General features: G+C 38.8%; 1 long non-coding RNA gene across 1 annotated transcript in view; it reads left to right on the top strand.

The window, feature by feature from the left end:
• Nucleotides 1-4,961: 4,961 nt before the first annotated feature.
• The window catches only part of LOC121905595, an 80,809-nt gene continuing 59,369 nt past the window's right edge, over nt 4,962-26,401 (top strand). Inside the window, exons 1-2 of the long non-coding RNA XR_006098443.1 lie at nt 4,962-5,092; nt 22,551-22,619. This is a non-coding gene — a long non-coding RNA (uncharacterized LOC121905595). The remainder of the gene's footprint in view (nt 5,093-22,550; nt 22,620-26,401) is intronic.

Genomic DNA, 26,401 nt, shown 5'->3' on the forward strand with positions numbered 1-26,401 from the left:
TGTCCCATCATGTGCTCAGGATTGTGACTCAAATATACACAAAAAGGCATAGAATCCTCTGCTTATTGCTGATGCCATTTGTCAACTAAAGGCGACTGAGGGTCTGAGTGAGGCCAAAATAAACCAGAGGTAGTGACTATAACTATAGGTTTATAGGGACAAATGATAACTGACATTCTCTCTTGTTTCACAGAACAGGCTGCAATTTTCAAAAAAATGAGTGGAAAGATAAAATCATTCAAGGTAGAGACTGTAGTGATTATAACGCTCTCTCATAGATTCATAGTTATACTTTGTACTATTTATATTAAACCCTCCTTTTATGTTGCAGATAAGTTTGACTCTTTTCAGCTCAGGGGCATTTCTAGGAATTCTCAAGGTCTGGGGCTCAATCCAGACCATCTGGGGCTGTGGGGTATGTCTGCACACAGAGCGTGCGCTGAATTTTTTGGGGTGCTCCCTGCTGTTTGGCCTGGAACACTACAGCCTAAGTGTCATTTACTTTTACTGCATTGTATGACTACTGCAAAAATTAAATTTCATTTGAAATTTATTTTTTAACAGTAATGTTAAGATAATTGCTCTGGACAAAATGGACATCTGCTGGGCAGCTGAGAATTCTCAAACCTATGGCACCAATGTTCAATTGCTACTTTACTTTTTTATTCTGCTTTCATATTTTTATTTGACATCTGTAATGTTTAGATACAAATAAAATAAATCAGCAGCCTGATGACAGTAGATTGAATTGAAACACTTGTTTATTTTTATAACCATTTAGGGAATATCAGGTGTTTTGACCATCCCGCTTTTCTTCAAATTGTGTTGCCAATTCCTCAAATATCCTGTATCCTTTAACTCATGTCATCTATGCCTACATGACAAAACGCTGTTACCCTACGCTAATTACCTTGTTGACATGTACCAGTAACCTTAGCTTAGCCACGTTGTCTGGCAAAATGTCAGAATGCACCAGCAGAAGATATCACAGATATGTAGTTAGGGTTTGCTTGGCTACATTAGTCAATAAACCAGTGGTTCTCAAATCTAGTGAGACTTTTGTTAATACTTTAAGCCTTTATGGTGTAGTGTTGTTACTGCTGTGTGAGCCCCACAGCCGACAGACAGCATGAAGCAGAAGCAGCATTGGACACCGTGCGTCTGTGCCATGGCACAGCTGGGGACATGAGCAAGCAAAAGTTGACAATGACAATGAGGGCTGCAGATGGACTGAGCTTATATACAGGAGGCCATATTTAGCCCTGCCCACTCCCTCACACTCTACTACATCCACTCACAGGCAGCAGCAAGGGTTGGCGTGGTCAGGAGTTAAATTAATGATGTTTTTTCCTCTGTCAGAAAGGTATGGGCTGGTCAAAAAACATTCTCAGCTGAAGCCCTGGAAGCCTGATGTTGACAACGCTGATGATCCTGCTTCAGGTGTTCTTGAATTCATTTGTGCTGTACACTGGGAATGGAAATACTGTTGAGTATAATCTGTGTGGTAGGTCGAAATCAGGTCATATTCCCACCCAAGTTGATGCATAAAACCCCAGTCAGACATAATGACTCATACCTGTCTGTAAATCTAATTTTGTCAAAGATCCAACAGGTGCAGGTGTAGTTTGATAATATGTATATGTGCATCCCAACATTCTTCATCGTCTAGATGTGTTGTTGTTGTTGTTGTTGTTTTTTCTTAAGTGGCTCAAGGATAGCTGTTTAGCCATAGTTTCTAACTTTCTAAGTTTTCATGAATCTGATAGGGTGGGCAAACTGTCACTCTGTTTGGGCATGCACACATCAAGACCCACCCCTAGATCTGCCTCTGGCACAGGGTGTTTCTGAGAGACTCACTCAACAATGAGCTCACTGGGCAGAGAGCGCCATCATTTATTCTGAGCTGCAGTAGACAGTTGGGATAATATGCAAAGTCACTACCCAGTGTGCTGGGTAGTGAGGAGCAGATGTAATCCTTGACCAGCTGTTCAAAGCACTTCATCAATACAGCGGTGAATGCCACTGGGCGGTAGGCATTCAGGCAAGCTGGTCTTGTTTTCTTGGGCACAGGAATGATGGTGGACTCCTTGAAGCACAGGGGTATGACAGACTGAGTCAGGGACAGGTTGAATATCATTATGAACACTGGCACTAGTTCGTCAGCACATAGTTTGAGGACCTGCCCACTGATATCGTTTGGTCCTGCTGCTTTCTTGGTGTTCACACACTTGAAAGCCCTCCTGGCGTCATGCTCAGAAAGGGTGATAGGTGTGAAAAGTGCACCCACCAATCCATTAACCTCTGCTTCTGCAGTTTTTGCTTGCTAGCTGCCAATGGTATCATGGTGGGCATAAAAGTTGTTGAGCTCAATTGCTAAAGACACATCATCACTTGACAAGGGGGTTTGGGGGTTGGGCTTTTAATCTGTCATAGTTCTTAGACTTTACCACATGCTTCTGGGATTGCCCTCCTGGAATTGCAGTTCCACTTTCTTCCTATAGTCCCTTTTGCCTCCTCTACTGCTCTTCTTACATTGTAGGCTTCTGCTTTATAATCGTCCATGTTTCCAGACTGCAGCCCTAAATTGTAGGCTGCAGTGGTGTGTTTATGGCATCTCGGATGGTTCTGGTAATCCATGGTTTCTGGTTGTGGAATGATTTAACTGTAGTTTTGGTTGCCATTGCTTCTGTTGTTTTATAAATTAAATCCACCACAGACTCAGTGAATCCATTGATGTCATCGGTGACAATGACAGTGGTGTCCTGGAACTTGCTCTAGACTTTTACTGACCTTTCATATCACTGGGGGCATGCATCATAGTTTGTTTACATATTTTTACCTCAGCAAGATGGCTGCATGGTCACTCTTCCTGAACACAGGTAATGATCCTGTTCTGTATCCATCTTTGAATGGTGTGTGGCAGTGATCCAGAGTGTTTATTCCCCTTGTGGCGCGATAAATATGTTGATGGAAGTCAGGCATAACCTTCTTAAGGTTAACCAGATTGAAGTCTCCAGCTACAATAAGAGCAGCATCAGGATTACTGATCTGTGAGCAGTTCAAGTCTTTGCAAAGAGCCAACAGTTCAGTCTCTGTATTCACCTTTGGTGGGATGTTGACCACTGTGATAATGACTGATGTAAATTCTCTCAGTAGAAAGTGCGGTCTGCATTTATTGACAATAACTCCAGATCAGGTGAGCAGGAACGGGATAGCACTCTAATATTCACACTGTCACACCAGTCCTTATGCACCATAAAGCACACACCTCCTCCTTTTTTCTTGCTAGCGTCCTCTGTCCCATCGGATCAATATACAGAAAAAGAGTCATATGGTTGAATGACGCTGTCTGGTATTCCAGGATTTAGCCAAGTTTTGGTGAAACAAAGGACTGTACAGTTCCTGATATCCTGTTGGAAACTGATGCGGGGACAGAGATTGTCCAGTTTATTACCCAACGCCTGTACATTGGCTAGCAGGATGCTTGGTAGAGAAGATCCATGAGGCCGTGAACACAGCCAGTGTTTAATCCTTCCACATTTTCCTCAGTATTTACATTGTTCACTCTGATGTTTACATTTGAAAACCTTGTCCAGCCAAGTAGCAGAGTCAGCAAGAGGAGAGTTTCCAAAGTGGTGACCTTACCATTTTCCTATCCTGACTCATATTCATATGTTATCATTGTCCAATATTGTCTAATATTATTCATAAAAGTGTACAAATTTAGCGGAGCTGACAGAGAGGCGACTGGGAAAGTCTGCACCTTCTAATTGAGCATGTCAGGAAATATTTACAGAAACTTCCTCAGTATTTCTAAAATCCTGGCTATGGCCCTGCAAGACATGGAAATCTAAAGATAGTCACATTCAGTGGTCACTATCACATCAGCAAAGCTGAGGCAGACTGTCAAAATTACATTTAAAGCATTTGTAGTTACAAAATTATAGTCTGTCTTTCCTTTTGGAGGCACAGACATCAGTTTGGCAGGGATGTTGGTTTTGCATAATTAGCTCAGGATGGCTTTATTAATAATGCAAATGAGCTCAAGACATTTCACACAAACAAATGCACATGGCAGCGGTTGCTATGTGACAGCTGAATGATGTTGTTTTCTTTATGGTGTGTTTATGAATAACAACCGTGTGGCTCCAAAGATGATCTCCTCTGTTTGAGTGTTTTGATTACACAATGGAAAGGGGAGGAAGGGGAGTTAAGGGATGGGATGTTGTATTTGTAGATGTGGCTGTCATTCCTATTAGTAGTAACAATATCATTATTACAAATTAGTTTCTGGGATCTGGGAACAAGGAAATATCTCTAAAAAGAAGTTTAAAACACAAGTAGACAATCAGACAGGCTGTAAAAAATGTTAAGGTTAGACAAACTCACTTGAAAGAGAAAATGAAGGTGAAACAGTAAATTATTACTCAAAATGTCTGTTGTGACTATCCATCACACTTTACAGACCATCTTCCAGTTTGATCTACCACACACTACACAGTTTTCCTGTGCAATGAGGGATTATTAGAAATATTTCAGGTGTGCTCATTCAGTTTTACCTCTAGTTGAATAGGTTAGGAAAATGTGGCTACTGTGTTGATATGGCTAACTGATAATCTGGCTTGGTTGTCAATTGTCTAATTTTGTGGTTGCACCTGTTTCTTGCCCTGTTGGACTTCCTAGTAGCAATGTTGCAGTGTTTGCCTGAGGTCTGTGCTCACACACCTAACCTGTTTTGTTTGATAAAACAAACTCTGGTGGATTTGCCTGTTTATTGTGGTTTGTTTGGACCAGTTTGAAAGCTGTTAGGCAAACTCTGGTGCAAATTGGGTCGTTTTCAAACCTATTATTTGTTTTCTCTGGTCCGATGGTCAGTGGATGAGTTGTTAACTTGGTGTGTTTTCCCCTTGGTTTCTTTTCACACAGAGAAAAATCCAAGTGGACCAAAATGCATCACTACTAGCCACGTGAGGATGTTCACTCCGCTTACTGGTCAGATGTGTGTGGGGCGGGAGCAAGAACATAAACACAGGAAGAAGGTCCGGAAGAAGCTCCTCTGGCCAGATGCAACATTCTTGTTGTACTAGTCCAGGTGAGACCTCATTTCTTCTCCAGCTAGCTGCTAGCAACTGATGAGTTTACTCATCTGCATCCATGCAAAGCACACCTGGCTACAGGAGCTGTTTAGCTTAAACTTGCAGAGTACGCCTTGTAGGCGGGTCAGATTGAGTTTGGATCATGTTTCCCCCAAGCAGATGTTATGGCAGAAAGAGATGGATCATAGAGGAATCAGATGGTCGAGACACAGGTGTCAGATGGGGGAATCTCTTTATTCACAGCGGCCCTTCTAACAACGTAGTCAGTGATATCTTCCCGTTACAGAATGTGACATGCCTTTTTATACTGAAGACAGGCTGTGTGTGTGTATATGTAGACAGGTTTCATCTTGTTTACCAGACTCTAACTATCCCAAGGGGGAACTTTTCTCAATTTCATTAATCTTGGACTTTGACCAAATGTGAGTAGGTGTCTCTGCACTATGGGGATATTTCTTAATTTCGTCTCTGCACTCTGTGTGTGTGTGGTGTACTTTGCCCCTTTCTCAATATTCCAGATGTCTCCCGTTTGTTTGGTGGGCTGACATATTTGGCATCTGTACAGGTCCTGATGACCTTGGTCATAGTGACCTGGCCCTGAATTGCCTGCTCATTCCCCTACACAGACTCTGGTGCAGTTCATTTGCAGTCTAAAACTAACAGACCAACCAAAGGATTTTATTCAAAAGCTAAACTACTGTTACTGTAAATCTATCTGCTGATTGTTTACTGTTCAGGAAGCGATATTATAATCAGTCTTACCTTACTAACACAATAAGCAATCTGTATAAGCATTGCATATATTTATGCAAACAAAATCAGCAATTGCCTCTTCGTCTTTTATGTTTGTCATCATAACATGCAGTGGATTTGGAGTCTACAACAATGTTCACAGTTATTTCTCAGTGAGGTCTTTATGACATCAGAGAACATGAATATACACATCATTAATGTGCTGCATGATTTGCTGTCAGTCACTGGAATTTGATTCCTCTATGTGTGTCCATGTGAAGATGATGATGATGCAGGATGTCATCACCAAAAACTGTCCAATCAATGAGTCAGTCCAGGCGACTTCAGGTTTACTCTGGCTTTGTAAAAAGCCAGCTCGAACACCAAATGGACCAGTGGTAAAAGGCAACAATGTCCAATTTTTCCCTTAGTCTGGTCCAAATGATGAGAGGATGTGCGCACGGGAACATGCAGACAGTGAAATTCACACCCTGCAGTCAGTATTTTCAGCATGTTCAGTAGTCTATAGAGTGAGTATAAAAAAATAAATGATCAAAGTTGTAATAAATTTTGTCATTTTCTGAAAGACTGCTGAAAAATAGCTTTATTATTTAAATAATTCTGATGCCATTTGCCTTAGTTGGATAGTCAAAAGTGTAGAATGAAAGGAAATATAAGAAGAGAGAGCACCTCAGGCTGCTGGCCCATCACAGCAACCCATATCTCTTTCTGTCGGCAGGAGTTTGCATTGACATCATAGCTGCGCTATCTTCAGCCGGGCTCAGACTACTGGAGTTTTAAAATCCTAACCGATTTTGAAATCGGGTTGCATTACGCACATAAGAAGAAGCTTCACAGATGTTTTTCTCTCCAATCTCAAACATGCACACTACAAGATTTGAAAGTAATAGCGCATCACACAATACACAGGGAGCAATGCTCCACCTCACATGATCTTTGGTGACCTCATGACGAAGCAGATGTAAACAAAATCGATACTGACATGGTGCAACAACATCTTTTAGTAATGCTATGCAGTGAGAAGAATCAAAAGCAGAAGGCTAAATGAGTCTGGATGAAAAACTGGTTGAAGAGACGCAGTCAACACAGGTTGTCTGTTCTTCAGTGGGAACTGGAGGTGAGATTTTAACTCAGTTTGAATATCTGTCAACAGTAGTATGCTAACTAAAGTTTTCTGTTGCTTGGCAACACCAATGGCTGCTCGGGGACTAACATTTCCGTCTCCTTGTGGACTTGTCTCTCTTATTTGCTATTGTGGTCCTGCTTGGAAAGTAGTGACGTAATCATCCAGATTTTAACTCCTAAATATCAGAGAGATGAGAACTCGCGTTTCGGCTTGTGGCTTCATCAGGGATCCTGATGAAGGCCACAAGCTGAAATGTGTCGGCCAACTAATAAAGTTGTTCTTCATACTACAAGTGTTGCTGGAGTTCTCATCTCTCTAGACTTCTTTTCCTTTCTCCGTGCACCTTGGAAATAGGTGAAGTTGTGCCAGAGACCTTTACTCTGCAACTCCTAAATATCAAACATGTTTGAAATTATCAAGGCGGCCCCGATGAGTCTGCGAGCAGCTCTGGGGGTTTAAGATTGGATCTGTAAACCCCTAACATTACCAGATAATCTGGGCCGAACATTGGTACCAACAAAGGTCCCAGACATGATTTCTCCTCCAATTGTCAGGAGAGGTAAATCAGGGATAAATCGGCCCAAAACTCCTGTAGTCTGAGCCCGGCTTTAGATGTCTGACATTCTGTTAGTTTATAACCCCAGCAGATCTCTCCGGTCACAAGGTGGAAATCTCCATGTGCTCCATGTGCTTAGAGCACTTTCAAAGTCTGGTGAGATGGCATTCAGTATTTATGCGCCTAAAGAATGTAACAGTTTGCCTGCTAAAATTAGATTTGTTCCAACACTGTGTTCTTTCAAAACCAAACTAAAGACCTTCATTTTCACTCAAGCATTTTCTTTTGTATGTTTATATGTATGTGTTTTTATGTATATCTATGCATGGATGTTTCTATTTATCTGCACATTTTTGCTGTTTTATTTTTGTTGTTTTTATCTAAGGCACTTTGAACTGCTTTTGTGTGAGATGCTATACAAAAAATTTGAATTCAATTTGAATTGAGTATCTGGAGATATGTGAGAGGATAATCAGCAGTTGTTAGCACTACGTCATGTCTACCTGACATGAATTCCACTGAGGCCTCCCTACTGTGGCACAGTGTGAAAATGGACACTGAGATAGTCTCTGTAGATCATAATCATCACTTCTGTGTCACTGTTGTCCTGTCAGTGGTGTTTTTCTTTGGTAATGCGAGATCCACTCGGCCGACGTGAAGGGTTTGAGTTACCCTGAAAAGGATGTGGTTGACAGTTAAGTCATGAAGACAGCAGTGTTCCCTGTCAGAATAAAAGTGTGCTCTCAGACAACGGAGGCACTCTGTTGCACTGTAATCTGAGGCTAAATGTTAATCTAAAGATCCACCTCTTAAGCACAAGCATGAGCATGAGTATTGACAGACATCTTATGGTGCGTTGGCTACTCTGCTGGCAAATGTAATTGAAGACAGGTGATATTGCTGTCCTGAGATTTGCTGAGTGTTTGCTCTTGGAGCCCTCCATCAGTGCTCTGCAGTCCCATGTGATCCCTGCATACCTGATTTACATGGATACTCTGCAGGAAAATGCCTGGACAGCACAAAAATAAAGGAAGCAAGGAAAGAAGACAGACATGAAGCCATCTCTCTGCCTTTGGTCAACTAAACTATGCATCATGTCCAGGACTCTACACTCATTGACCAGAAAACAGAAATGCCATTGTGATGGATTTCAGTGCAGTGAATACATCTTTACATAGTTTCCTATTTAGAGGAGTAAAAATAATAGAAACACTTAACAATATAATGCAATCCAATGCAACAACACCACAACCTGAAGCGAGTTAGAGTCAAAGCAAATTAAATTTAATTTCACTCACAGGACTGTTGTATTGCTTAAAATGTCCTAGATGTACTAAATCTACCAGGGTTTATAGAGCAACATATTTGACATAATTGAAAGACGCACTCTTTGAAGTTACAATTCTCAAGATGTTTTACATACCAAATCCCATTTTTTCTATTTATCCCCAGCATGTTTTTCAACAATAGACCGCCACTTTGTACTGTATAGTAGTTTTTTTTTTTCCTCTCCTGCACAGGATTTAGATTGTGTTCCCACTATGAGGGATTCACAGGAAACAAGTGGTCCAAATTAAATGACAAAATTAATAGTTTGCCCTTCAGAACAACACAGCGTCTAAAACTGTCAAAACTGTTCCAAATCAGTTACGAAAATAAAACAACTTTCTGATCTTACCGCTATGGTTAAGGTTTGTTTAGTGGGTTTAGGTACAAAACTAACTTGGATAAGTTGGACCTTTGTCATCATGGTTACAATAATAACCCTGTGGTTAAGATATGACCATGGTCATAGTTTAAAGAAAACAGCATTGACTGTTGGTAAGAAACTGGAAACAAACAGTGATCTCTCATGTTAAAGTCTAATGTTTTTTTGATAAACATATGTAGTTTCTGGACATTTGCTGAAACAACTAAAGATGAAGATGATGATGTTTTTCTTGGGAGGACAGTCTGACAGGAAATAATGTAGTGTATTTATTTATTGGGACAGTGTACAGTTTTTAACATAAATGATGCACTGTACCAGATTTAGCTTCAAGCTAATTTTCATCTGTAGTTCCTTACACATACACCCACAATGTCAACCAGAAATCAACAATGCAAGCATGTCAAACCAAAAGCAAGATTATTTGAGAATCCAGACTCAGTGGCCACAGAGCTGAGCAGCCTTCAGCAGATCCTTCAACCTGGTTCTGAATGCACTGATTGAACTTCATATCATCAGGCAGGACATCCCACTGAGTTGTGACTCTCACAGAGAAAGCTGATTGTCCAAATGCAGTGTGAGAAAATGGTATTGTACAATCATGTATAAAGGATATTCTGGAGGTTCTAATAGAACTTACTGAGCAAGTGTACACAAAGTCACATAGTTCAGGAGGGGCCAAACCATTTAACATTTTATAAACTAGGCACAAATTTGAGAATAATCTAAAATTCTCAAAGCTCAGTAAATTGCAATAAATAAATTGTAATTTGCAAATACTGAACGTAATGTGCATGACACCATTCAATCATTCAGGTCTTTAGCGCAATAATTCCTTTCAGCCCACAGTTTGTTTGGCTGCACTGTAAACAGATACACCAGTTCTTCTGTCATATTCCTGACAAAGTGGCTGCTCTAGACATATTTGCTGGTCTCAACACACTTGCAATTATCACCCGTAATCACAGCTGTTGTCAAATACTGAGGACTAAAATCTTACAAATTATAATCTTATGAAGCTTTCACACCAAAAGCTCAAGTCTGACATTGTGCAGAGCATGGCTTAGTAGCTAGATGTGTCATCTGACTATAGAGGCAGAAAATGGGAGAACTGTTCCTACATGGTGCAACTAAAATAAGTGACCAGTGACTTAATGACAAACAAAATAGGGATTTTAAAAAGATAGTAGTGTCTAAAGTTGATATATTCCCCTATTCATATACACTTAAAAACACCAATACCCATGCATGTACATATTAATAATGTACCAAGCTAAACGGTGTCCATGTAAAATATTTATATTCACCTTAACATGAAATCTACTTAGCCCATGCAGTAGAAGTCAGTAGTACTGCTGAAACAGTGGTAAGGATATTAACCAAGACAGTAAGATAAGTGGCTCTGAGGAGACAGACGTTTGGAGATGTGTCAAATTCTTTATCCATGATTTCTGGAATAACTGAGGGAATCTTTCTACAACAGCAAAATAAATGAAGGCATACTGCACCTTTATAGGTTATGTGCATAAATTTAAAATCCAGTTCCTGCGTATTAACTGAGGTGCATTTTGGGAATATCATTTCACAAATTTAATTGCAGTAAGTTTAATAATTCAGTTCAATAATATTGATCTCAAACTAATTTGACTGCAGCAAGCAATGAGTTTAACATAGTGTCATATAATGTATTTGTGAGACTCTATCCTTTTGACTGTCTGTGACTGATTCAGTTTGGTGATCTTAAAGTATGATTTTTTTTCATTTAAACTTCAAAATGTAGACATCTGAGTTTGATATGTCAAATGAAATCTTAATCTGTAAACAAACAAATCTAATTATTTAGTGTAAATTAATGTGAGATTAGTAAAGGTCTCAACAGTCTTGGTCAACATGTGTCACACAAACAATATCTACCTGAATATCTAGTTTCCCGCTTTAGGGCAGGCAGGTGGAAACTAAATCTGTGAAGGGTACAGATCCTTTCATTAACTACCTATAGCCTAATATTTCAACATAACACTTTAATTGAAACCCCATCAACATAAAGCAGTAATATCATGGGTCTACCATAGTCACACTGACAACAGACAAACAGCAGCGTGCTACACAAAGGCCACAAATTTTGAACAAGTTTGCAGGCAAGATAGCTAATTAGTAGGTATGTTTAATGTGTTGCTCAGCTGCAGCACATTAAACATACTTACAAATGTCACCGCTGTCCAGTTAGATGCTGATGTGGTCCTTACTCCTCAATACTACTGCTATCAACACACTGTCTGTCCATTACTTGAGGCTACAGCGCAAGTTTGCTAAATTTGTCTCTCATTGCCTCGTCAGGGCTCAGCTTGCCAGCTGCTGTCAATCAAACCCTGACACACCCTTCCAGGCGGCTAAAAGCAAAATGAGCTTTTCTGGTATTTTCCATGGATGTATTAAGAGAAGTGAGTATGGTATGCTCAGCCTTGCTGCCAATTTCCACTTGCAGTATTGCACCCATAGACCACCATTTTAATAGAGACATCCATAAAACTGTTGACAGGACACCACAAACTGCAAATTATAATAATAATTATTACTATTATTTTGGTATTATGAATTTTTCATCCATGAAGGATTCATATTTGTATTTTATTATAAATTTATAAGACTTTCCTTGATCCTAGAGAAGTGATTTTAAAATCTGTGACGTCATCCCAATGTAAAGTTTATGGGCTGAGCAGGAACTGGCAGGCTGCACAAAGTGGAAGCAAAAGCTAGAAATTTTTCAGGCCCCTGCATCAGGCAAACAATTTTCATTCGATTGAATAGGTGCCATTTTTGAGTCTGGTGATACTGTGTGAATGATTAGATTTCCTCTGATGGATTGGGACCTTGCATGGTAGCCCCTGTACCCATTCAGTGTATGAATGTGTGTGAATGGGTAAATGTGATTTTAAAAAGCGCTTTGAGTGGTCGGAATACTAGAAACCATTTCTTCATCTTAATAATAAAAAATAAATAAATAAATTCTTCCTTAAAACATGATATAATGATTTTTGACTGCAAAAAGAAATGACTAAATGTGATTTAAGTTGGACTTTAAGAGTTTACACACCACTATTCACACTGGCTTCTCTTTCCTGTCTACATCTGTTCAGTGGTTAAGTAGATACTATAGAATGTCTGCCAAACACCATGTGGGTCAGTGGTTTATTCTGTCTATTTAAAACTAAATGCATTCCCTTTGTCCACCAGCGCCCTCACTCATGAATTAATAGGTTGTCATGGAGAAGGATCTATTAACTCAGATTGCATTTTACTGAGATGTGCAATTTACACCTACCATATGAAAAAAATCACAGCTACATTTTTCTTCTGCTTCTGTATATTTCTATTAGCACAACAATTTTGTTCATGTCAGTTGGGCCAACATGATTGGTTGAACAACAGAAAATTAATTGTCAACAGTTTTGATAATCAATTAATCATTTAGGTACTTTTTTAAGGCAAAAAATGCTTATACTTCTCTGTTTCCAGTCTCTGAGATGTGAAGTCTTTTATGACAGTACACTGAATATCCTGGGTTTTAGACTGTTAGTTGCACAAACAAGAAAACGTCAACTTGGGCTATAGGAAACTGAGTTGCACATTCTTCATTATTTTCTTACATTTTGTAGAACACATCAGTGAAAGCAATCAATTATGAACACTGAAAATTATAGAATAATTGTCAATTCAGGGTGAGTAGCTAGAAATGTATCAGAATTGAACTGCAGACATATGACTCACCACGGTCTATATCGGAATGGTTGTGTAACCATTTGCACGAACAAACAGGAGAGTTTCTATATGAGCGGCAAAAACAAACAAACCTGACACAGAGCAAGCATTTCCTCCATTCACGTTATTCATTGTCCTTCCATCCTACGGAAAAGAATAGGTAAGTAGGTTTTTTGCAAGGGATGTGAGATCTCCTCCACTAAAGAATCATTGCCTTTTCATGTGATTTCACTTTAGATAATAATGTGTTAGATCTTCAAAGCCTCAGCACTCATCTGCAGCCCCATACCTAGCCTTGCAACTTCCTCTGAGGCAAATGTATTATTAACATGACAAAAGCACCGTGGCCTCTCACTGCCCTGCCATTCATTAGCATTTATATAGATGCTGGACGCCATGGCAGACTGCTGTACAGCTTAATTCAGAGCAGCATGCAAAGAACTGACAAGGGGAAGGAGAGCAGCATGAAACAAAATATTGATGGATGGCAGAGGAAGTGCAGAAGCCGGTATTTGTCTGATGGGGATGTCATGCTGTCCCTAGAAGTATTGTTTTGTCCCTGATGTAACAACTGATGAGTGCACGCCTTCTCTGCTTTGTGTCATAGAGGCAAATCAAATGAGACAAGCCCTGTCTAATGTATCAACTAACAGTGGTATTACCCTTACACGCCCTCAATAATGTAAGGGATTCATGCCAGTGGTGGTGTTGTTTGGGTTTAAGAGGAAGAGATTTGAGTTGAAACTTCTGCTGAGGATGTACAATTAAAGCAAAGGGACCTGTTTTCCCAACAGCAAAACAGATGCTGCATACATCTGGACAGGTTTTGTTTAAAGAGCGAGGCAAACAGGAGTCATGCAACTTTGTGTCAGAATAAACACACAAATACGTTAAAGGGTAAGTCTAGTGGTATTCTGTATTTTTGTTATTATGACCAAAACCCATGAAAAAAACAAAACCATCAATCAATTTATTATGAGTATTGTGTGTGTATTCAAGCCTGATATCTCTGTGCCATAGAGCTCCATTGTTGTCGAAAAACACGTCAATTAGCCACACTGTTGTACTGGGTGACATGTTCCTTCATTACCATGAGCACACACACTGTAGTTTATTTTAAACTTAATCCACACACACTGTTCTGCTGCCCGAAATACACACTAGAGCACCACATTTCGATTATTTCTGCAGCTGAAAATAGTCCCCAACAAATGCACCATTTCCTCCTGTTTGAGTAACATTTGTTGAAAAGTACAGTGTCCTGCTGTTTCAGGAAATGACTGAGCCTTTTTAAAAATGAAAATATATATATATGTGAGTTGTTTTTAAAGATTCATGTCGTCAGACGAAAAAAATGGGCTTGGAGCTGAGTGCCACAGGCAGGATAGGGAGGACAGAAATTATTGATAGACTAACACATTGTTGGTTTTGGGCCTTTCCTGGGATTTGTTGATAATAAGAACGGTTTACAGCCATGCTAGGGGCTGTACTTAGGCAGCTGCTTTGAGCTAAATACTAATGTCAGAATGCTAACATGCTCACAACCAGGGTGTGATTTGCCAGGGGGGATGGTGGGGATTTCCTCCCCTCTGGTCTATATCCCGGTTCTGCCCAATGGGGACAAAAATATATCCCCCTCATTGTGATTTATGCTCCTTTACCCATAGACCATATAAAATATCTAAAATAAAAATAGGCTATTTAAAAAAAATCAGGTAAAGTTCTGCAACATGACAACAGTGTATAGTCCAAACAACGATAAAATCAGAAATGGATTTTCACTGTCAGCGCTTGTGTGACAATAGAGATGACATGGCGTCTAGGATACATGATGACGCAGTAAATGGACCAGGGGTTGCCTCCCTCCATGCTCAGAGATTTGCAGAGATGTGGGTAAAAGAGGGGCGACATGCCACGGATGACTCCACAGGAAAGCAGAAAAATAAGACAGCAGTCCTTCATCAAAGCAGATGTCTTTTCTTAATCTGACAAGTAGGCATATACTGTATCCTATTTATTTTTATGAAGACAGCATGTTGTCATTATTTATTCAATATTGAAGTTTGCTGCACGCTGCGCATACAGCGTTAAACAGTGACTTGCAACAATGACATTAAGTATATTGGCATGTCTGGCCAAGTGGCGCTATCCACAGTACTGAAAGGAGCGTTGGGGGATATAATTCCGGCATGTTAAATTAGTATTTAACCTTTTTATTTAGTTGTATATGATCACAACTCCTATGTGTCTGCATGAAAGGACAAGACATGAACTTGACATCACATCGCTGAGATTGAAAATATCACGCTACTTGATGAATTACTTTTAAAAAATGGATTAAAATGTTAAGCTCAAGTTCAAGTTCCATAATTATTTTATTAATGTTCACAATTATTTTAAAAATGTTACTGTAACTAGCTGCATGAAATATCCTAATAGGCTTCATAGTCTATATTGGCCCACTGTGGCTCTGATTTATTTTCATTTGTTCACTAATGTCATTATTTTTGCAAAGATTAAGTCATAAACCAAAGTATTGGACAAAGTGAAAATGTGACCTGCTGGATGAAAGGACAGAGGATCACCAAAGTCACCAAGATTCATTGTTAGGGAACATGAATTTCTGTACCAAATGTCATAGCAATGCATTTAGCAGTACTGAAATATTTCAGTCTGGACCAAAGTGGCAGACCGAGAAATCCTTGGAGAAATTCAGAATAACAGCAGCACCACCCTTTAAGAACAAGAGATCTGAGTTGAAGTTTATACTGGAGATGTACAATTAAATTCATTAATTAAATTAAAAAAAAATAATTAAAGCAATTTATTTTCCCAACAGCAAAACAGATGCTGCATAAATCTGGCCAGGGTTAGTTGATGATGAGACAATATACACACACATATATAAGACACAAGTAGGAAATCAGAACACTGTCAGTGAGTCTCCATTCTATGCTACATACTTATTGTATGTATTTTGTAATATATAATGATTATCAAACACTTTTTGCAGTTAGTATACAAGAAAATCAACACACTTTACCATTTTCTGCTAACTGGAAATCATTCAAAACGTGCACTGACATCAATCAAACTGCTATGTATTGTTTTTCTATTAATATTTAGTTTGGCTAGGTATTGTTAGACCTGCTATACTACCACACCACAATTAATTGGTGGTGAGGTGGTGATGATAAAGCAGTGTGCATTTTCGTTTTCTTTTTCTTTCTTTTGCTTATATTCGTAAATTCCCTTGTGTACTCCCCTTGTAGAACTGGGTGTGCATGTGGTCTGTGTGGGCATATTTTTTTAAAATTTATTTTAATTGACCACTGTGGTGGCACTTATGTTTATTTGTTGTGTGCTTGTGCTTGTGTGCTAATTCAGCCTCCTCGGTTAGTTTAATAAATATATTTCTAATTTATAATCATTATACATTTAAAATATATCCCACCCAGCAGGCTATCTTGGCTCAAATCACCTCTAGTTTGTCCTCTTTGACTAGTTATGTAATTAAATATTCAGTTAATTTAACTAATGTAGAGTGCACAGCATGGAGGCTATGTTTGTGTTTGTTTTTGAGATCAGTCTGTTGTAACTGAACCATTGAGCTCAAGTAATGTGTGTACATGTTTTTCACTGCTCCTGTGATTTGATCACATTGCATTAGATATTTAGGGTTAATGTAGCTAAATCTTCATATTAACTTGTTCAAAGAAGCAGTGAGGGAGGCAAGGTCTTCTTTGCAGAGGTGGTTATAAAGCAGCAGCTAACAGCTGCATCATGAAATATTGTATCTAGCAACAAGTTTGTACACACTTTACAGCCAATAAGTAAGTTGAAAAGTATTTCTGTATCTTTTGTTAAAGTTAGTGGTATGTATGCTTTTTTGGACTGTAAAATTTGAATTTCCTTGACCCTCAACGTGTACACCACGCCCTTCCAACCATTGTGAATTGGCGGCAGCATGGCACAACTCAAGGTAGCCAGTAGCTGCTACTCCTGTTGATCTTACCAATGACCTGCAGGTTGTTGCTCTCTACCTACTCTAATCTTACCATATAGCTTAGTGGAATGGGTTTTGGTTTAAAACAGAGGGAGCAGTTGGCAACATGACATAGTTAATGAAGCAAGTTATCTAACTAATATCAAAAACATTGGTTTTTGGTTCAGCCCAGATAGTTAAACTTGATGTGAGGTCTAAGACTAGTATGGCACCCTCATGCTCCTTGCATTTGTTGACTCCTGTCTCAGTCACCATGCTGAAGAAGATGCATGCACCCTTGAATTAGTGTCAAACTACAAAGAACACCATACAACAAATGTTAATAATTTTGTACATACTGTAAATTACCAACCAACATTGTACTCAAATGTGTCACCACTATTCAAACATATGAATGTAATCTCACTATAGCTTATTTATAAATTAGAAATAGTAAAGTAGATTTTAGCTTACATTAATCTATATGTTAGCTGCTACAATGACATATATTCACCTTCGTAAAACATGAAATAATGAGCCTAACTCAAAAATACTCTTTTTTACAATTAGGTAGATGTCTAAGTAAAATACAGACAATGCTCTCAAAGACAACCGGTTCCAATGAAACAACATGCTGTCTTACGGAGACTGTCCTCTCAAGAAAAACAGCATCAGTGGTTTCAGCAAATGCCCCAAAAGTGGCATGAGGTCTTCCAACTGAACTTTAGCAGCCATGGGAATAATTACTCTTGTCCATCAAAGGCAAAAAAGTAAATAGTGTGATAGCCACAAAGTGGGAGGAGGGTGGTTGGATGTGTTAACAAAATGTCTTACTATAACCCTAACCAAGTCACTTTTGTGCCTAAACCTAACCAAACCAAACCAAACCAACCCTTAAGCACAGCTGTGTAAGATCAGTAAACCCTGACCTCCAGACCCTTACTATCTTCATTGTGACATAAATAACACTGCTTCCTGTATTGGCACTGAATGTTGGCAGTTGCATAAATCGTGAGCTATGGAATTGTCCAATATGAACCTAATTTCTTGGAATATTGGGCTGCCTTCACAACATAAAATACCCTTTTTTAAAAGTGGTGAAATACACCCCACATCTATCATTTTGCTGCAGACAGTGTGGACGTGATATGATGCTGATGCAATCTCATAGTGGCTCTACAGACACCTGTGGAAACCTACCTTACATACATGACTGCATGCAGAGATCTTGAAGACTTTCAGTGGTTCCACATTCAAATTCTCATCTCATCTGCCCAATTTCCTAAAATTTCATAAGGACTTATTAGGTGGCTTGTTCAGGTCAGCAGCTGCTTTCTTCAAACAATCACGTGTGTTGGACCCATGTTGACTATTCTTCAGTCGAATTTTGCATTCTGTTGACATTTGTGAAGTTATATTAATGAATAACCAAGTCTCAGCACCAGCAATTACTTCTTATCCATCAGAATGATAGATGGCATTCGGCATTATTTATTCAAGGCTTTTAAAATTAACATTCTCAGATAATGCAACCCCTCCATAAAATAGGCACCTGCCTTCAAAAACATGCACTGGTCAAACCCTAATTAGTAGTTCAGCCCAGAGTCTGTTGTGCCAGCACGTAATTGAGCAGAGACAGATATATGTGGAAGGTTAATTGATTAAAAATGCACCCTATGATTTTCATGGCTCAAACCTCCAGAGCTATGGACATACTGCAGATAGATGAGATATTGATAACAGTAATGCAGATAAAGCAGCAAAAACACATGCTTTCTATGGAACCTTTCATCTTGACGCACACGGCACTGTTTGATTATGTATGGAGCTGGGTCTCATATAGAGAGGGATTCACTGCAGGGGCCCCTCAATAGCTGATCAACATAGCTTCATGACATTTTGGCTTTTCAGTGTCAATTACGGACGGATGCACACACAGAAACACATGCAAATCCACTCCACCGTGGAAAGCGCCACATTTCTTGTATCCACATTTCTCCACATGAATTAATCATTCCTGGCCACATAAGGAAGAAAATTGCAGTACATATTGCAGAATTTATTGCCAAATGGACTGTATTTCATTTCAAGCCTCATTAGTCAGCAGAGGCCACAAAGCCAGTTCCTGGATCACCTTTGCCATTAGTGTTGTTCTGATCTAACTCTGACTGATTGGGTGCTGGTACTCTGCTCCTTGCTCTGACATGGCTTCCAAGAATGTAAGATCAGTATCACTTCAGTGCATACCCTGGATGAGACACGGCAGATGGATTGCGACCTGACAGGTCTATGACTCAGGAGAACAAGGGGAGATGTCTTTTTGGACAAGGTTTATTTATTGGATTGTTATATATTATCAAGATAACCAACAAGTCCTCCAAATTAAACAACGACATAGGTTCTTTGTACCTGCACTCCAGAACAACCCATTGGAGCGTAATATGCCGCTTTCCAAAACCGTTACAAATCACTGTTACAAAATAATTATGTTTTATGATGTGACAGTGCTGTGGTTAAGGTCTGGTTAGGTTTAGGCATGAAAACCACATGGTTAGGGATAGTGAAAGATCATGGTTTGCTTTAAAATGTTCATTTGAAATGTGGTTACTTTCTTAAAGTTAGGCAACCCTCATCATCACGGCAACAGTATACACCGCGTTACAGTTTTTAAAAAAATGTCCTGACTCACAGTTTTAAACAGGAAGCAAACGGTGGCCTCCTGCAGCCAAGTCCACTTTTTGCCATCTAATTAACTATCTAGCCAAACACCCAACCCGCCTCCTCTTAATAAGGAAGTCCCCTTATATAAATGTCATCTGAACTGCATCACTTCTCCGGATCATAATTACTATAGCCACTAGATAGCGTCTGTCACTCAAACGTAACTATAGGTCAGTTTTAGCGACTGAATTTACGACCTATAGGGTTGTTTTTCTTGGGAGGACAGGCTTAGATATTGGAGTTCACACAGAGCATGAACACAGTCTGTCTATCTTCAAAAAGAGAGCAAGAAAAAAGACAAGGAATTGAAGATTGATGAAAAATCACAAATGCCACAATTTCAAAGAGAGAGGCCAAGAATATCAAATAGCTTTAAAGTCATTTTGGGAAATACAGATGAGAAGATCAATACCAATTTTGCCTGTGCACTCGGTTCAGAGATGTGTCATGGATATGTAAAGCTTAGCTCAGCATAAGGACTGGAGGTGAGGGAAAAAAAATTAAAACAATGCGCTTAAAGAGGCTAATAGGCTAATCTCTGTAGAGTTGGTGATAATTCTCCTTTCTCTGATAACTTGAGATCCAGACGTCCAATGACTAAAATCCTTCATCTGGTTAAAAGATATAGTTAAAAACGACCAAGATCTAAAAAGTTTATCATAAATATGTGACTTAAAACTGAATAAAAGTCAATTTAAGGCAGTTTCTGCAAGACAACCACAATGCTAATGTATTATCTTCTATACATATACTCTATGGCAGACACCACTGTGGTGGACAACCACAACACTGATGCATGCATGCATCTTGTGTAAATATAGAGATTGGTAGAGGGACAGACCATTACCTTTATTAAATGACGGATTTCTCTGGGTTTGAAAATTGTTGGAAACATTTGGGATAATGTAAGTACACAACTCAACAAAATATATAACATTGGTCTAGTTGTTTTTAGACATTTTAATGCGGAATAGTTACATATTACAGCTTTAATCCAATCAGTTGAAAAAACATTTGATGGAAAACAAGCATATTCCCAAAATGCTGGCCTCCTTTAAAAACCTAAAATAGAATTCTTTCAAAAAGCAGTGATTAATAATAGAAATAGTGAAATGAATGGGTTCTAATACCGTTTTGGTTTCTTTCAGGTCATAAAGTGAGCTGTTTATACACTGTGGCAGCAACACAGCCTCAATGCCCAACTGCTGCTCTCCTCTCTGAATCTCTGCAGCCATCAGCGCTGCTGTGAGGCCACACATCTCCAGCTCATATAACAATGGTCTGGCTCCTCCTGCCACCTGCACAGCATTGATTAAAAAAAAAACTCAGACAGCGGTGCAGCCACCTCAACCCATGGCCGCCCTGCTGCCCCTCAACCACAGTTACAAAACACCGGCTGACTAACTGCTGCAGTCACTGATAACAATGCCACCTGGGTCCATCCCATCAATATAAAGAGGAAAGGCTGTTATGTTGTTAGACATTTACTAGCGGAGTGTCAGGAGGAATAAGTTCCAGCTGTGTTACACAGATGCATCCATGATGGGGTGAACATGAGATTCCTGGTGAATAGAGAGAAAAGTCAGTGATATTACAGGTTTGTCTGAATAGTTTCCGCTTAAGGTTATAATCCTCAAGAAGACTTCAGTCCTCCTTATTAAAACCACATGATGTGATGAACTTGCAATTACCACCAGTGACCACAGGAGTCACAAAATCCACCGGACTGAAGTCTTGAGGATCATAACTTTAAAGCTGCACTAATCCATATTTTTATATAAACAATGGATTTAATGACTGTCTAATGTAGAAGATATTGTTTGTAGTGATGATCCCACTGAGAATTTTCACTTGATTGGGCATTTCACCTACAAACTGTAAAAAATAATGGACAGAGCCACTGTGACGTCACCCATTGGTTTCTTGAAGAGTGGTTTTGAAGCTCATTGTGGGTGGCTCTAGCTGTCGCCACCTTGGCAGTGCCTGACTCAGCCTAACTCCTGGTTATGCCAAAAATTGGCAGAGAGGTGCAGTGTGGATGGAGCTGAGGTGGGCCAAATGAAGCCTGATTGCTGAAACACACCCACCTAGCTTGAGTCTGGTTTGCAGCTACCAAGCTAGCTAAGGCTAACAAGCTAGGCTAAGAATCTAGGCTACATCTGGCTAACCCTGTGGTTGCTCCTTGTTGGTGCCAGCTTAACCTGAAACTATACAACAAAACTTGAAATAATGATTTATCTGTTATTGAGATTATACTGCACAAGCTTAAAAATGCTTCAACGTTTTTTTAAATATATAATTGTGGTAATTTGCAACACTAGATTTTGTCGAGACTTGCAGAAATTTGGCCAGTGTTACCATGAATCAGCATGTTTACTTAATACATATCTAACAAACAATTTGAAGTAAATCTATTAACCTGAATTTAGATTTGCACATAACCTTAGTTATGAGTCATTTATTTGAATGTCTTGATTATACTTCTAATAAGTTAACATTAATAAGCCATGTGATGGTAGCTATTTAGTGTTCTTACCATAAATATTTTATTAATACTGGCTTGCATACCATAAGGAATTATACCAAACAAGGAATTTGAAAATCTGCAGTACAATTCTCAGTGCGGATGCGTTGGTTCATAACGGCTTACATTCAATTATAATTCCCCACACTGATATTGCAAACAGTGTGCATATTTATGGTTTTGATACTGATAGAAGTCTGCGGGGGACTGAAAATGTATGTGTACTGCTATCGACAGGGCTGTGTGAGATTATTATCTTGAATATGACTGTTGAGAAAGAAAGGCTTTTTTATATTAGTTACAAGACGTTTATTTCTTTCAGTACATCGGTCCTTGTTGAGGTCATGGCCACCTGTGATGCCTCCACCATGCCTGCTACATACAGCAGACTGTAAGTACAATCTTGGCTTCTTGATTTTTAGACAGCTATTACATTGTCTGTCTTCAAAGGACAAAAAAATGTATTTAAAGACTGACATCTATATTTTGATGTGATGCTCCCTTGTTCCATTTTATCTTACAAATGTGACATAATAGTATTGTCAAAATAAAAAAACTGATCCATCCTCTAGAGTTAACTTTATATTTTTAATTACCTGAATCATTTATTACACCCATAGACCACCTCCAAATGCAGTGAACTGCTTACAGTTGGCAGTGACACTGCTTCTGACTTTGGCCTTTAGGACCCATTTTGTTAGGCCTAAACATAGCCCTGACTGGCATGGCTAATGTTGAGTTTATTTTTTATATTCATTATGGTTGGTAAAAAATAACATCTGCGGCCATAACACTGTTACCACCTCTGTTCTTCCTCATCTCCACAATCCCACCCTTCATCTCTTTTCTCCCTACCACCCCATGGACTCTCTGGGCCTATGCTAGGCATAGCTGTTACCACTTGCACAGGGCTGTTGATTTTATTTGGCTAAGTGTGTGTTTTATATATTATAGTTCAAATATTGTCCACCTTTTTGTTCCTTTTATTTAAATAAATCTTATATTTGCACTCTTTTGCTCTTTAATACTGACTGAAAATGTTAAATTTCAAATCTGACTGTCAGTTGAAAGGACAAGCAAATCATACAATATAGATAAAACATTAAGCATTAATGTTCATCTCTTTTGCCAATGGATAGAAGTCTAGTTTAAGTAGAAAGTGAAAATACTCCCACACAACATTTCAGTCTTCTGTCCTTTCTCAAGACATTGTCTTGAAATGTCTTGAGAAAGGTCAGAAGACCAAAACATTGACTGATAATTATGCAGTCTATTTCTCTGTGTGTGGGAGTATTTTCACTTTCTACTTGAAGAAAACTAAGAAGCCTTACACCCAGCACCAGAGCCTGAGAAGATTTTGGAGAGTGCCTTTTGTTTGCTGCTCTGATAGAAGTCTAGTTTAAACACAGAAGAATGTGTGCACATCAACAACAAAAAAGTCTTCCTCAGGCAAATACCCAGGCACAGGTATTGTGAGGCTTATATAGTGAGGCAAAAAGAAACATAATCAGCTGATCAAACGCACCTGTGGCAAATAGATACATTCTATCATCGACTGTGTGTGTGTGTGTGTTTTTTTGTTTGTTTTTTGGGGTTTTTTTTGGCCTCACTATGTAAAGGCTCACAATACCTGTGCAATACCCACAAGACCTTCTCAGTAGTCGCAACATCACAAACAACTGATACCTCCTAGGGGGCTTCAAAACTATTCAGTGTGCAGATAATCCTTTGCTTTTCAATAGAAGTATAGTTTCTCAGTTAATGTTCTGCATTTGTCTTAAAGAAATGTCCAAACAAAACCAGCACATAACACCAACTTTTCATTTCTGACTTTCTGCTAAGATCTATGCAAAATTTGGTAAATGAACCGTCTTAATATTTTCATTTATAACTATTAACTATTATATTTTGTTAAAAGTTTAGATCACCACTATATTTCCAGTTTACACAGGGAACTGATTAATAATAGCTTTTAAGAATGTGCTTTTACTCTGAAGTATATTTAGTCTTATCCATTTTATATAACAAAAATAATAACTACTACACAAGCAACAGTTTAACAACATAAAGTCAAATCTTACATTCATGAAAACATCAATATTAAAGGTTAGAAAGTAGAAAGTTGTTTTTTATGACTTAAGTACACTTGAAATAAATGAAAAGTTGTGTAACAGCTGTAACAGTAATAATAATGATAAAACCTATGGATAAGAACCCAGTGTCATAATTTGGCAAAATCTTATTGTCTTGTGAAACAAGTGATGCCTTGAACCTCTTTACTGTGGAGTACACATCACATTGGCGTAGGCGTTGTTACTTTCCTCAAGTGTCCTACTTCAGAGAAAGATGATTAAAAACACTGGTAGAGAACATTCAGTACGGCCTGTCTTGGTTAAAAACCCACTCACCACTACAAGGTGCAGGCCAGGGGTGGGAACATATAACATGGGATAAATATGCAACAATCTAAAAAGTATGGGTACAAGACAAAAGGAGAAAAAAAGAGTACTACAGATACAACACTAGAGAACCTTTATACAATGGTGGAACCTGAGGATTGGCGATAGGGACAAATTAAATATCACAGTATCTTTGAATGCCACAAAATCTATAGTTACAATAGTGAAGGGGATAACTCTTGTTGCATTTGTAAGAAAATGACATTCCAAATTTTTGATAAACACTCATTAGTAATGTCAACATGATGACCAGGCAGATAGAGGTAAAGAATATAACAGAACAGTGATAGATTTAAAAAATTGTATCCCTTTACTGTAATGAAGCCTTTTAAACTAGATAGAGAATTATGCCATATCATATTACTTCATCCAAAATCAGAGACGATATCTACTGTGCCACCACAATATTGGTATAACCGTAATTTTTCAGTCTTTCATATGCTTAGTCTTTCTTTGACATGGGCAAGCTCATACAAAGTATGACATTAAGCAGTGATATCTGTGTGGAATCTATGCGGTTTAATGTAGGCCATATGTAAAGGCTCTATGTACAATTTAGTGTGTTATATTTGCATGTTTTGTTTTAGTGTAGCATCTCAGCATCCTTTGATTTTTAAGAGTAATTCCTGGACACTTGGGCCCCGTTCATGAAGACTAGAACTGAAAATCATCCTGGTAATCGTGGGGTTCTCTGTATACAAGTGCTTCTTCAGTATACACTTAGGCCCCCATTTATGCAGGCTCTATATTCAACAATTGATTATATTTCAGATAAGTGCATCTGACATTGGAGTTAATTTGAGATAACACTTGCTTTACAGCAGACATTGAAAGTTACTTTGGCCCCTTTCATGCAGGCTCAAAGTAACATTTACAATGTTGTCCAAAGAGAGTTCGGCTTGTTACTTGCCATTTTCCATGTTTGTTGTTCCAAGTCTTTGTAAAAAATTACAAAAAATGTGTTGGCCACATTCTGACATATGCGTAGAAAAATATACTGTATTGTACATGTACACACAAACAGATATTAAACACACAAACCTACTGACAAAACAATACACACCAATAAAAATTAACAGGTATAAAGTCCAACCACACACACAGACACAAACACATACACAGAAATGACCAACCACCTTTTCCTTAATCTCCATAAAAATTGATTAATTTTGTGAGTTTTTTGCAGACTACCTGGCCTTCTTTTATTGTATCTGTTTCCTGCCTTGCTATATAATCTAATATAATTTTGCAGTACCACACAGAAGCCATCTTCACCAGAACATGGACATGGTTAGCTTCAACACACATATCGAACATATGGCTGTGAAGCTGTTGGAAGAGATTCTTCACAGAACAATCACAAAGAACCTGTGTGACAATGACTGCTGTTGTTCCTCTTCCCTGTGGAGCATTTCCCTCATTGGTTTTTAGAAGCCGCTGGAAGCATCTTTCTGTAGCTTGGGAAACTGCAGTGATGCCCAGTGATGGTTTCTGTAGGCCACCTTTCCAAAGTCAGGAATCGATACACCGAGTCATCTGAGATCAGTGCTTGCAAGCAAGGCATGCAAGTAACCTTCCGTTTCATCTTTTTTACAATGAACCCTGTGATGTAAGAGATTGCTGCTTCCTTGTACTCAGACAGATTGTCAGCATCTGGAAGGTCAGAGAGGGTATCATCCTCAGGCAGAAGCACTTCTACGGGCTCCACATCCAC

The sequence above is a fragment of the Thunnus maccoyii genome, chromosome 1 (genome assembly GCF_910596095.1).
Source record: "Thunnus maccoyii chromosome 1, fThuMac1.1, whole genome shotgun sequence".
NCBI lineage: Eukaryota > Metazoa > Chordata > Actinopteri > Scombriformes > Scombridae > Thunnus > Thunnus maccoyii.